Here is a 13,795-nt window from a genome sequence, read left to right on the forward strand (position 1 = left end):
AAGGTGATGGTGTGCTGTTGGTGCGTTTGAGAGCCACGTAGCCCATTAAGTAATGAAAGAGCATGTATACACTTAAGGGCAAAGAAGCACTCAACTCTGCTAATTTAAAAAAGTGTCTTGCATCTAATGGGCAGGCAGAACAGCTACTGTCTACTGCTAAGATTTCCATTATAGATGCAGAGAAAAAGGTGCATGCTTATTTTCTGTCTGTCTGATTGAGGCAGCCAAGATTCAACAGGGGGACATAGAAGAAAAACATGATGCAATAGTGAAAAATATGAAGAGAATTTTTACATCACAGAAATAACCTTGTAAACAGTAAAGACCCATTTTATTCCAAAGAATCTAGAATTTGGCTTTTCCTGAGAAGGGTTGGAATGTCATTTCTCTACACTCTCTCTTCTCTCTTGCTTTTTGAGCCTAGTTTTTTAAGCTTAAAGTTAAAAACTAAGTAAATTAAAAGACCCAAAAAAGCATGACTTGACGTCTTTAGTTGCCTGATAGCTCAGGTACCTTTTAACTTGAAAATTCTTAGAGTTTCTGGTAAATTATTTGAATCCCTAGTGATAGGACAGAGAAGGAAACTGATCTATGATAGGCAAAAGATAACATAAAAAATAACATGAATACTGCACATTGAGGCTTTGTCAGACTATCTACTGAGTTTTGCATGTATTATCTCATTCATTCCTGATAACAATCCTTTGAGATCAGCACTGTTTCTCTCCCTGTGTCACACACGAGAAAAATCAGGTTAAGAGAATTTAAGTGAACTTACCCAAGGTCACACTTCCAGTAGGCTTGGGGATCAAAACTTAATTCTTTCCTGATACCTAAGAATTTAAAATATGTAAGTCAAGTTCCAAACAGGCATGATAGAAGAACCAGCACTAACAGCAATATGAGAAGTGCCAACTGTTATCGTAGCAAGTAGAGTATTAATACTAAAAAGCACTATGATATAGGTATTGCTACCCTAGTTTTGTGTTTGAGAAAACTCGAGAAGGTAAACAATCTTCCTGAGGTTGTAGAGCTTGGCAAGATATGAACTAGAGACAAATAATTCTAAGGCATACCCTGTTTATATACCACCACCAAACCCTAATGTCAAGCAGTACCCTTCCTAGACTCTTTAATGGCAATCCACATATTAAATGCAAACTATTGCATTAATGTGGCTAGAAGGTTACCACACACAAAAAATTCACTGATTCTGCATTGGCAGCAGAAGAATGCTGTGATAAACCATGCATGTGTCTTCAGTCACTCAGTCATGTCTAACTGTTTGCAGCCCCATAGACTGTAGCCCATCAGACTCCTCTGTCCATGGAATTTTCCAGACAAGAATATTGGAGTGGGTTGACATTTCCTACTCCAGGGAATCTTCCTGACCCAGGGATTGAACACATGTCTTTTGTGTCTCTTGCATTGGCAAGCAGATTCTTTACCACTGTGCCACCACCTTAGACATATTGTCAAATTTTATGTCCATATCCAAAAGTTTACTGGGTGCAAGGGTATATTGATTTAGATTCTTATTTGTATCAGAGCAGTACAGAATCCTATTATCTGTATTATCAGAGCTAATAGGATAGTAGCTTTATAACAAATAGCATCCCCTGCTCCCATTTTCCTCCCCTCTACCCTCATCCTCCTTGCCAAAGGCGGCCAGTTCTATGCTTTGCTATCCCATCTGGTATTTACCTCCATATTTCTATAGCATGTAGCTAGCTATCTTTCGATTCACTAATTTAAAACATCATTCACTGACTTCCTAATGTAGAACATTAGAATTTTTCTAATATACACCTGCTTACTCTACTTCATTCTTTCAAACTAGTTATACATTTTTATTGTTATTTGTTCCTTTCTTGATTACGATTATATAAAAACAGTTCTCTGTTGAGTAGTGTATTACAATTACTTTTGTTTTCCTATATAAACTTTTCATACAATGTCTGTCTTCTTCTAGAATTGATCATCTGTTTTTTTCCCATTTACTTGGATTCATTTGGACAAACCTTCATATGGCCAAACCGTCTTAGTTCCATTAATGGCTTTGGAAAATGATTACCAGGATAAGACTTTACATCACCAAATCTGTCCAATCATCTAGCCACTGCCTTTTGTCACTCATGGAGCTACCCCTCCTAGAGTTCTCCGTGTTGTTACTCCAACATGAACTGGTAGTTCTTTCAGTCACCTCTGTCATGGTTATCATCCTTTGTCATCAACTTGCTATTTTCTCACTCTCTCCTATGGTAGATTTCCTGTTTCCTGGATTCTGTATCTTTCTTCTCCTTAATTGTATTCCCTTGTTAAATAAGGCACATTCTCTAGGAAATTCCTGCGAAAAGATGCATGGTGTATAAACTTTGAGATTTTGCATCCTTGGAAATTTCTTTATTCAAATTATTGATAGTTCTGTTTCAGTACCAGAACTATATGGGGGAACTCTTTTTCCCTAAGAATTTTATTCCCCCGTGGTTTTCTGTGTGATTATGTTGCTACTGAGTAGACCAGTGCCATTTTGGTTCTGTGTCCTCTGCGCGTGACCTTGTTTTTTCAGAATCTTCTCTTTATTTTTCGTATTTGAAATGCCATGATGACATGCTTTCGTGGCTGCTGCAGGGTCATCTATTTATGAACCTGACAATTTTGTCAGAGAAAGGAATAAAGATTGTATTCTCTAGAATTTATCAAAAGAAATCCTTTCTCCCTGTTTTGACCTGCATTCCTATAATGCTTGTGGGAGAGAGAAATAGATGCTACCTGTACAAATAGTCTGAAAGGGAAAGTGATAATTTATTAGTTGTGTCCAACTCTTTGAGACCCCATGGCCTGTAGCTGGCCAGGCTCCTCTGTCTGTGGAATTCTTCAGGCAAGAAAGCTGGTAGCCATTCCTTTCTCCAGAGGATCTTCCCCACCCAGGGATCGAACCCGGGTCTTCTGCAAATGGTTTACCTGTATTTAAGAAGAAGCTAGTGCACAAAGACAACTTGAGTAAATATGATGTGATTTGTCCTTGTAAGGCATAATTTCTCCTACTCAGAGTCCTTATAATTTACTATGGAATATGTAAGCTGAAACTCCAATGCTTTGGCCACCTCATGTGAAGAGTTGACTCATTGGAAAAGACTCTGATGCTGGGAGGGATTGGGGGCAGGAGGAGAAAGGGATGACAGAGGATGAGATGGCTGGATGGCATCACTGATTCGATGGACATGAGTTTGAGTAAACTCCGGGAGTTGGTGATGGACAGGAAGGCCTGGCGTGCTGTGATTCATGGGGTTGCAAAGAGTCGGACTCGACTGAGCAACTGAACTGAACTGATGTGATTAGATCCTAAACTCTAATAGAAGACAGAATTCATTTTGACCTAAGAGGAAAAGTCTGACAGTACTTCATGGGAAGATGAGGTAGTTTCATACAGGGAGGTGGGAAATATGCTAAGAATGAGGAGGTGTTTGGTGAGTCAAGATGGAATCAAGATTGACAGGAGAAATATCGATAACCTCAGATATGCAGATGACACCACCCTTATGGCAGAAAGTGAAGAGGAACTAAAAAGCCTCTTGATGAAAGTGACAGAGGAGAGTGAAAAAGTTGGCTTAAAGGTCAACATTCAGAAAACGAAGATCATGGCATCTGGTCCCATCACTTCATGGGAAATAGATGGGGAAACAGTGGAAACAGTGTCAGACTTTATTTTTTTGGGCTCCAAAATCACTACATACGGTGACTGCAGCCATGAAATTAAAAGACGCTTACTCCTTGGAAGGAAAGTTATGTCCAACCTAGATAGCATATTCAAAAGCAGAGACATTACTTTGCCAACAAAGGTCCGTCTAGTCAAGGCTATGGTTTTTCCTGTGGTCATGTATGGATGTGAGAGTTGGACTGTGAAGAAGGCTGAGCGCCGAAGAATTGATGCTTTTGAACTGTGGAGTTGGAGAAGACTTGAGAGTCCCTTGGACTGCAAGGAGATCCAACCAGTTCATTCTGAAGGAGATCAGCCCTGGGATTTCTTTGGAAGGAATGATGCTAAAGCTGAAACTCCAGTACTTTGGCCACCTCATGCGAAGAGTTGACTCACTGGAAAAGACTCTGATGCTGGGAGGGATTGGGGACAGAAGGAGAAGGTGATGACAGAGGATGAGATGGCTGGATGACATCACTGACTCGATGGACATGAGTCTGAGTGAACTCGGGGAGTTGGTGATGGACAGGGAGGCCTCACATGCTGCGATTCATGGGGTCGCAAAGAGTTGGACATGACTGAGCAACTGAACTGAACTGAACTTGGTGAGTCAGGAATGTGAGGAGTGTAATAAAAGTAGCGAAGGAGATCAGCATTTGAGGGGCATTTGAGGGGCTTTGACCCCGCATCCGAGGTCAGGGGCGGTGGCCAGGAGGAGCAACCCCACTCCCGAGGTCAGGGGCAGTGGCCGGGAGGAGCTACCCCACACGCCCACGCCCAAGGCCGGGGCGGCAGCAAGGAAGAGCAACCCCAGGCCCAAGGCCAGGGGCAGCAGCCAGGAGGACCAACCCCACATTCAAGGAGCCATGGCTGCGCGGGCGCAGGAGGGCCTAGAGGAGCTATCCCATGTTAAAGGTCAGGAAGGGCGGAGGTGAGGAGATACCCCTCGTCCAAGGTAAGGAGCAGCAGCTGCGCTTTGCTGGAGCAGGCGTGAAGAGATACCCCATGCCCAAGATAAGAGAAACCCAAGTAAGATGGTAAGAGTTGCAAGAAGGCATCAGAGGGCAGACACACTGAAACCATACTCACAGAAAACTAGTCAATCTAATCACACTAGGACCACAGCGTTGTCTAACTCAATGAAACTAAGCCATGCCTATGGGGCAACCCAAGATGGGCAGGTCATGGTGGAGAGATCTGACAGAATGTGGTCCACTGGAGAAGGAAATGGCAAACCACTTCAGTATTCTTGCCTTGAGAACCCCATGAACAGTATGAAAAGGCAAAATGATAGGATACTGAAAGAGAAACTCCCCAGGTCAGCAGGTGCCCAATATGCTACTGGAGATCAGTGGAGAAATAACTCCAGAAAGAATGAAGGGATGGAGCCAAAGCAAAAACAATACCCAGCTGTGGATGTGACTGGTGATAGAAGCAAGGTCCGATGCTGTAAAGAGCAATATTGCACAGGAACCTGGAATGTCAGGTCCATGAATCAAGGCAAATTGGAAGTGGTCAAACAGGAGACAGCAAGAGTGAATGTCAACATTCTAGGAATCAGCAAACTAAAATGGACTGGAATGGGTGAATTTAACTCAGATGACCATTATATCTACTACTGTGGGCAGGAATCCCTTAGAAGAAATGGAGTACCCATCATGGTCAACAAAAGAGTCTGAAATGCAGCACTTGGATGCAATCTCAGAAACAACACAATGATCTCTGTTTGTTTCCAAGGCAAACCATTCAATATCACGGTAATCCAAGTCTATGCCCCAACCAGTAACGCTGAAGAAGCTGAAGTTGAATGGTTCTATGAAGACCTACAAGACCTTTTAGAACTAACACCCAAAAAAGGATGTTCTTTTCATTATAGGGGACTGGAATGCAAAAGTAGGAAGTCAAGAAACACCTGGAGTAACAGGCAAATTTGGCCTTGGAATACGGAATGAAGCAGGGCAAAGACTTATAGAGTTTTGCCAAGAAAATGCACTGGTCATAAAAAACACCCTCTTCCAACAACACAAGAGAAGATTCTACACTTGGACATCACCAGATGGTCAACACCAAAATCAGATTGATTATATTCTTTGCAGCCAAAGATGGAGAAGCTCTATACAGTCAGCAAAAACAAGACCAGGAGCTGACTGTGGCTCAGACCATGAACTCCTTATTGCCAAATGCAGACGTAAATTGAAGAAAGTAGGGAAAACCACTAGACCATTCAGGTATGACCTAAATCAAATCCCTTATGATTATACGGTGGAAGTGAGAAATAGATTTAAGGGCCTAGATCTGATAGATAGAGTGCCTGATGAACTATGGAATGAGGTTCATGACATTGTACAGGAGACAGGGATCAGGTACATCCCCAAGGAAAAGAAATGCAAAAAAGCAAAATGGCTGTCTGGGGAGGCCTTACAAATAGCTGTGAAAATAAGAGAAGCGAAAAGCAAAGGAGAAAAGGAAAGATGTAAGCATCTGAATGCAGAGTTCCAAAGAATAGCAAGAAGAGATAAGGAAGCATTCCTTTGCGATCAATGCAAAGAAATAGAGGAAAACAACAGAATGGGAAAGACTAGAGATCTCTTCAAGAAAATTAGAGATACCAAGGGAACATTTCATGCAAAGATGGGCTCGATAAAGGACAGAAATGATATGGACCTAACAGAGGCAGAAGATATTAAGAAGAGGTGGAAACAATACACAGAAGAACTGTACAAAAAAGATCTTCACGACCCAGATAATCACGATGGTGTGATCACTGACCTAGAGCCAGACATCGTGGAATGTGAAGTCAAATGGGCCTTAGAAAGCATCACTATGAAGAAAGCTAGTGGAGGTGATGGAATTCCAGTTGAGCTATTTCAAATCCTGAAAGATGATGCTGTGAAAGTGCGCTCTCAATATGCCAGCAAATTTGGAAAACTCAGCAGTGGCCACAGGACTGGAAAAGGTCAGTTTTCATTCCAATTTAAAGAAAGGCAATGCCAAAGAATGCTCAAACTACCGCACAATTGCACTCATCTCACACGCTAGTAAAGTAATGCTCAAAATTCTCCAAGCCAGGCTTCAGCAATATGTGAACCGTGAACTTCCTGATGTTCAAGCTGGTTTTAGAAAAGGCAGAGGAACCAGAGATCAAATTGCCAACATCCACTGGATCATGGACAAAGCAAGAGCGTTCCAGAAAAGCATCTATTTCTGCTTTATTGACCATGCCAAAGCCTTTGACTGTGTGGATCACAATAAACTGTGGGAAATTCTGAAAGAGATGGGAATACCAGACCACCTGATCTGCCTCTTGAGAAATTTGTATGCAGGTCAGGAAGCAACAGTTAGAACTGGACATGGAACAACAGACTGGTTCCAAATAGGAAAAGGAGTACATCAAGGCTGTATATTGTCACCCTGTTTATTTAACTTATATGCCGAGTACATCATGAGAAATGCTGGGCTGGAGGAAGCACAAGCTGGAATCAAGATTGCCGGGAGAAATATCAATAACCTCAGATAGGCAGATGACACCACCCTTATGGCAGAAAGTGAAGAGGAACTCAAAAGCCTCTTGATGAAGGTGAAAGTGGAGAGTGAAGAAGTTGACTTAAAACTCAACATTCAGAAAACGAAGATTATGGCATCCGGTCCCATCACTTCATAGGAAATAGATGGGAAAACAGTGGAAACAGTGTCAGACTTTATTTTTTGGGGCTCCAAAATCACTGCAGATGGTGACTGCAGCCATGAAATTAAAAGACACTTACTCCTTGGAAGGAAAGTTATGTCCAACCTAGATAGCATATTCAAAAGCAGAGACATTACTTTGCCAACAAAGGTTCGTCTAGTCAAGGCTGTAGTTTTTCCTGTGGTCATGTATGGATGTGAGAGTTGGACTGTGAAGAAGGCTGAGCACCAAAGAATTGATGCGTTTGAACTGTGGTGTTGGAGAAGACTCTTGAGAGTCCCTTGGACTGCAAGGAGATCCAACCAGTCTATTCTGAAGGAGCTCAGCCCTGGGATTTCTTTGGAAGGAATGATACTAAAGCTGAAACTCCAGTACTTTGGCCACCTCATGCGAAGAGTTGACTCACTGGAAAAGACTCTGATGCTGGGAGGGATTAGGGGCAGGAGGAGAAGGGAATGACAGAGGATGAGATGGCTGGATGACATCACTGACTTGATGGACGTGAGTCTGCGTGAACTCTGGGAGTTGGTGATGGACAGGGAGGCCTGGTGTGCTGCAGTTCATGGGGTCGCAAAGTGTTGGACACGACTGAGTGACTGAACTGAACTGAAGTGTAAATGGTTAGTAGCAATAGGAGAACTATAAGATGCATTCACTTATAGGCAACAATATGTAAAAGGCATAAAGATGGGGAAATTGAAAGACACATCTGAGACCAACACATTGGCTGGATCCTAGTTGATACATGGAGAAATGGGACATACATAAGTGAAAATTTGGGATCAAAGCATGTCAAGCCTTGGATGCAAGATCATTTGGTGAGCTGTGCTTATTCGCTCAGTCGTGTCTGACTTTGTGACCCCATGGACCACAGCCTATCAGGCTCCTCTGTCCATGGAATTTATTTCATTCATTTCTTCCCATTTACTAATTCATTTTCACTGATGAACTACTGTGAACCAGTCCTTGTGCTGGGTTCTAGAGAGAGATCTGGAGGAGACAATGTTCTGGCTCACAGGCAATTAACGACCACATGTGAAGGCAACTAAATTTATCCTGGTGTTTGTACCTAAGGTCTGCAAACGAAGTGTGAATGAGATGTATCAGGATGACAGAGAATGGAGCATCTAGATTGCCTGGCATGTACTGAAAAGGCCAAAAAGAGACAGTGGCATCAAGAAGGAATCAAATGAACTGTACGAATTACTGAAGGTATGGACAGAGCTTTCCAGACAAAGAAAGTATACAGTCAAATGCACAGAGATGAGAGAGAACATGGCACACGTATTCATTTATTCACTCATAGTACAGCTTTTTATTGAGCACTTACTGTGTACCAGCCACAGTATTAGCCGCTCTGGGGGAACTACTGATCTTTCAATACAGAGCATGATGTCCCTTCAGATTTAGCTTCATGAGAACAAGAATTATGTCTGTCTTATTAGTTGTTGTGTCCAATATTTAATATTTGTTAAATACATGTGGAAGCATGGTAATGGATATCCATATCAAAGAGGATAACTACAAGATTATTAAGAAGTTCATGGGAGAGCTGTATCGAAAATTATTGATATATTATGTTTAATCAAAACTGGGGATGTGGACAAAATTGTTCAAACTTCACTGGAGGTATATATAAAAGAGCAGAGGGTAGGACTTCCCTGGTGGCTCAGTGGTTAAGACTCCATGCTTCCAATGCCGGGGGTGGAGGTTCAATTCCTGGCCAGGAACTAAGATCCTGCAGGTCACACAGTGTGGCCAAAACACAGAATAAAATAAAAGTGAAAATGATTTTAAAATTTTAATAAAAGTGTAGCGAGTAAATAATGGAATACATGGAAATTCTAACCTTTCTGCAGAGAAGAAGCAGCACTCATTAAAAAAGAGCACTCATTTAAATTTAAATTTAAGAAATTCAAAACATATTTAAAGAGTAGGTGTTTACCATACCAGAGACAAGTTTTATTTATTTGTGATAAATTATAAATTCATGTATAGGTGTACCCCATCTATGCTCTGACTGATAACACTGAACCACTTGGGTTTGGAGAATTTTAAAAGTTTCTCCTGAAAACCACCATGGTCCTTTCCCATAGCCCATGCACATCTGATTCTATAAAGTCAACAACAAACCCACCTCTGATATTGGTATTTCCACTTTGCCTTTCTTTAGTCAAAAAATCTTAGCTTTATTCAGATTTGAACTCGGTTCATTCCTTCTCCTAGAAACTGATTTTAATGCTCCTTCTTGGTCGAAAATACACTTAGTCTCAACCGCTTGAGGAGCACTGCAAAGACAGCCTTACTCATTAGGGCGTTATGACACTAGGAAGGCGTGGCTACGTAAAAAACCAGTAAACCACATTAGAACGTAACTACAGATGCTTCCCTGGTGGCTCCGGGGGTAAAGCGTCTTCCCGCAAAGCGGGAGACCTGGGTTTAATTCCTGGGTCAAGAAGATCTGGAGATGGAAATGGCAACCCACTCCAACAGAGGAACCTGGTAGGCTACAGTCCATGGGGTCTCAAAGAGCAGGACGTGACTGAGCAGCTTCACTTTCACTCCACTTTTCACCCATGCTTTAGGGAAGGGAGGAGCTTCAAAGAGGGAGACATTTCTTCCATCAAATACAGCAGTTCAGATAAGATCTGAAAAGTATTGTGAAATTCTAGGCAAAAAGCAAAAGCAAAGTTCTTACCCTCAAGAGACTCGCAGCCTTGTAAGGAAAACCACTCTCAACAGAGACTTACTCAGAGTTCCCTCAACATGCCTGGCTCTTGGTGCATGGTGGATACCCAGTATGCGTTTGTAAAATAAATAAGAATAAATGCACACGCCATGCATTCTCTCATTTCTGTTTCTTTGACTTGGGTTTGAAGGTCACTGATGGCCTAGGTAAGGAGAGTTCCCTGTGGTAATTGAGGCAGAACTCCAATATCAGGAATTGAGGACTTACCAAAAGGTGAGGAAGTAAAGACAATAAGCCAAGACAATTTACACTGTTGCGGAAAGATCATATTTTTTAAGAGAGAGATGATGGATTTTCCTGATGGAAGCTTCTTGAAAATTAAAATCAGATGGCCCAGTGATTTTGCAATGAGGGAAAATTCTCCGTATTTCTTCTACCCGAAAGAATATAAAAGATAAGTAGTCTGTTTGCTGGAACTCAGTAGTCTGAAATTCCTCAAGGACCAGGTTTTAATTATCATTGTATTCCCTGCAGTTCCTAGCTCAGAGTTTAGTGAATACTAGGTGCTCAGTTAAAGTTCATTGGATAAATTAACATATAAAAACACATAAATAATGTGATGGCTAATTCTTCTTATCCAGAGGATAACCAAAGGGAGAGAAGTAAGGAGGAAAATAACAGTAAAAGATGGAAATTGGAGAAAATATATCAATTTGCTACATTTCATACTTAACCCTTTATGAAGATACATAAATTGTTGGTGATAAGTGACTGAATGAATGAGCAAATGAATTAAGCATTAGGCAGAAAAGAAAATATTCAGCATGCCCACAACCATCTGAATTACTGGGCTATTTTAATGATCAAGGGGTCTTTCTGGTGGCGGTATGCTTGTTTAGCAGAAGTGTTAGTTGTTCAATTGTGTCCGACTCTTTGTGACTCCATGGACTGTGGCCCGCCAGGCTCCTCTATCCACGGGATTCTCCAGGCAAGAATACTGGAGTGGTTTGCCCTTCTTTAGGAGATCTTCCTGACCCAAGGATCGAATCCAGGTCTCCTGCGTTGCAGGCAGATTCTTTACCGTCTGAGCTACAGTCTACGTATATTTATCAGCATGTGGCTGATACCCATTTGCCAAGCATTTCAGAGGAAATTTAGCAGAACTGACTCTAAGCCATCTTTGAAGATACAACCCACAAATACACCCGGGAGGAGAAGAAACAGGTCACTTTTCCTACCTTCCCTTCCCCTCCCCAAAGGAAAGTGACTGCCAAAGAGTGTCGTCTCTCTACTTGTTTTCATTATTCAGAAGAGAGTGGGGAACCTGGTATCTTCCCCTTGTCAGCACTCAACAGGTATGATCAGTAACTGCAGCAGTTGCTCTGTGGAGGCAGGACAGATTGCCATGACTCCTTAACTTGGGTGGGAAGCAGGGCATACATCATGTCATTTGCCTTGCAGGTTGTTAAAGTGATTGACGTTGTGGGTCACATCATTTTATTTTCCCTTTCTGTGGGGAAGAGTGCATAATTCTAGATCTTTTTGTTTGCAGCTTCCAAGAGTAGGGGTACTATTACTCACCTAGAATTCTTCTCTGAGCTCCTCCTCCTTAAAAAAATGACACCACCAGTCTCCCATGCTACATCACCATTTTTGCTTTGCAGAAGAGAATGTACTGAAATAAGTAGCAAAAGAAGGGGATTCGCCTTTTTTTTTTCTTGAAGGTAAAATCTATCATATAGACTATAGCAAGTGATAGAAACTTCTTCTTTACTGTATCTTTTATTCACCGTAGCAGCCAACACTCTACCCTGGGACCAGAACACAAGCAGCAAGCATCTAACTCTGTAAAGAATCCAAATCATCTGTGGAGTAGCAAGTATCTTTTTTCCTATACAAAGACCCATCTTATGGTCTAAAGTGCCTCTAAAGTTTTAGGTTGGTGTACGTGGCTCTAATGGTAAAGAACCTGCCTACCAATGCAGGAGACGTAAGAGATGCAAATTCAGTCCCTGGGTTGGGAAGATCCCCTGGAGGAGGGCATGGCAACCCACTCCAGTGTTTTGCCTGGAGAACCCCATGGACAGAGAAGACTGGAGAACTAGAATGTATAGGGTCGCAAAGAGTAGGACACAGCTAAAGCAACTTAGCACATTCAGAAGGTCAGGCTATCCATTCTTAATTGAAATTAACTGTTAATTGGTAACTGGCCCACCTTTGCTTAGCTGAAGCATAGATCTACATTCAGTGGTAATAATATCTAAGCTTCTGGCCCCCTCTTATTGATGTTCACTCTGCACCTTGTGCAGCCTGGGTGGAAAATGGATAAATCTAGACATTTGTATCCGTAACGGGCTACTTTCCCAAAGAGGCGGGATAGCTATTAATCCTACCTGAAATGTTTCCTGTCAGATTAAAATATCCAATTCTAGCTATCCCTGTCGATAGAGAAAGTCTAGGAAATAACTCTTTGCAAAACAGGTTTAGTTATTCTATCCATAGCTTGGCAAGGGCAGAGTAACTGATTATTAAGAGAGAGTCTTCTGGAGTAATGATCAGAGAATTCCAAGTTGGGACACCAGGTCACTTTATTTTAGGGTGCCTGGGAAAGGAAAACATAGAACAAAAATAAATCTCTATAAGTATACTTTAGTAACTGGAAACAGAAAGGACAGCTCTTTGTGTCCAGAGTAGTTTCCATCAAACTCTTGGACATTTCCAGGGGATTTTAAAACCAAAACCTACTTGAAGAAAATTATAGCACGTAATTTTATTCTCCCTGTATTTGTATACAAATCTATTTTATGTTTTGCTTTTTATTATTCAGTATATACTTTCAGGAAAATGGGATATTATTTTCCCATAAATATTTACCCGTTTCTATTTTCACACGTAATTCTTTCCTCCAATAGCTAAATCTGGTCACCATGCCGATGAGGGCAAGGGAGGAGGACAGAAGTATTAACAGGAAATTTTGATTTTCTGAGAGTCGAGCGTCATGCATTCTGGCTGTCTTTCAAGTTGAGCAGACGATATCTTACCTGAGATGAGGCAGAAGGCCAAGTACATGCTTACATTCTTTCTCTCATACTGTAGGAATATTGCTTATTTTTTAGGTAGCTTGGGTGTAGAATGCTCCCATAGGAATTTTAGTGCTTTTTAAAATTTAAGTTCAACCTACTCTGTGGATTAAAAGTGGATTCCCTAAATGTTTCTGAAGGACAAGGACCACTACCGTTTCTTTGATTTTCACTGTTTGCAGTCTTCCTCCTCTGAAAGTCTTAATGAGTTCCCGTGTTTTCTCCGGGTGAACTTTTCCTCTTACCTCCTGTTTGCCCTCTCCAATCCAACTTCTTTAAAAAATAAATGTGCTGTCAGAAACTATAGCTTTGCATCACTGGGGCCTCATTGCATTCCAGAGGCAATGACTGATTGCTACACTCTAATCCCAATTTGGGGCAACTCATTCTACAGTTTTATGATTTGGCGACAGTATCTCATGAATAACAATGAAAGAATAACCTATCACTGCAGACTCCCTCACAAAGTGGTGATATGTAAATGCAAAGATAATTGCCATTTAAAAATAAAAGCTTTTTTTTTTTTTTAAACCCCAATCAGTTGACAATAAAAACTAGTCAAAACATGTGCATTCTTCTGCTGGCATTTTAAAAAGTTAGCTTCAGTTTTATTCATGCAAATAGGATTTGACCCTAGCATA

This window comes from Bos javanicus, chromosome 10 (assembly GCF_032452875.1).
Source record: "Bos javanicus breed banteng chromosome 10, ARS-OSU_banteng_1.0, whole genome shotgun sequence".
Taxonomy (NCBI): Eukaryota; Metazoa; Chordata; class Mammalia; order Artiodactyla; family Bovidae; genus Bos; species Bos javanicus.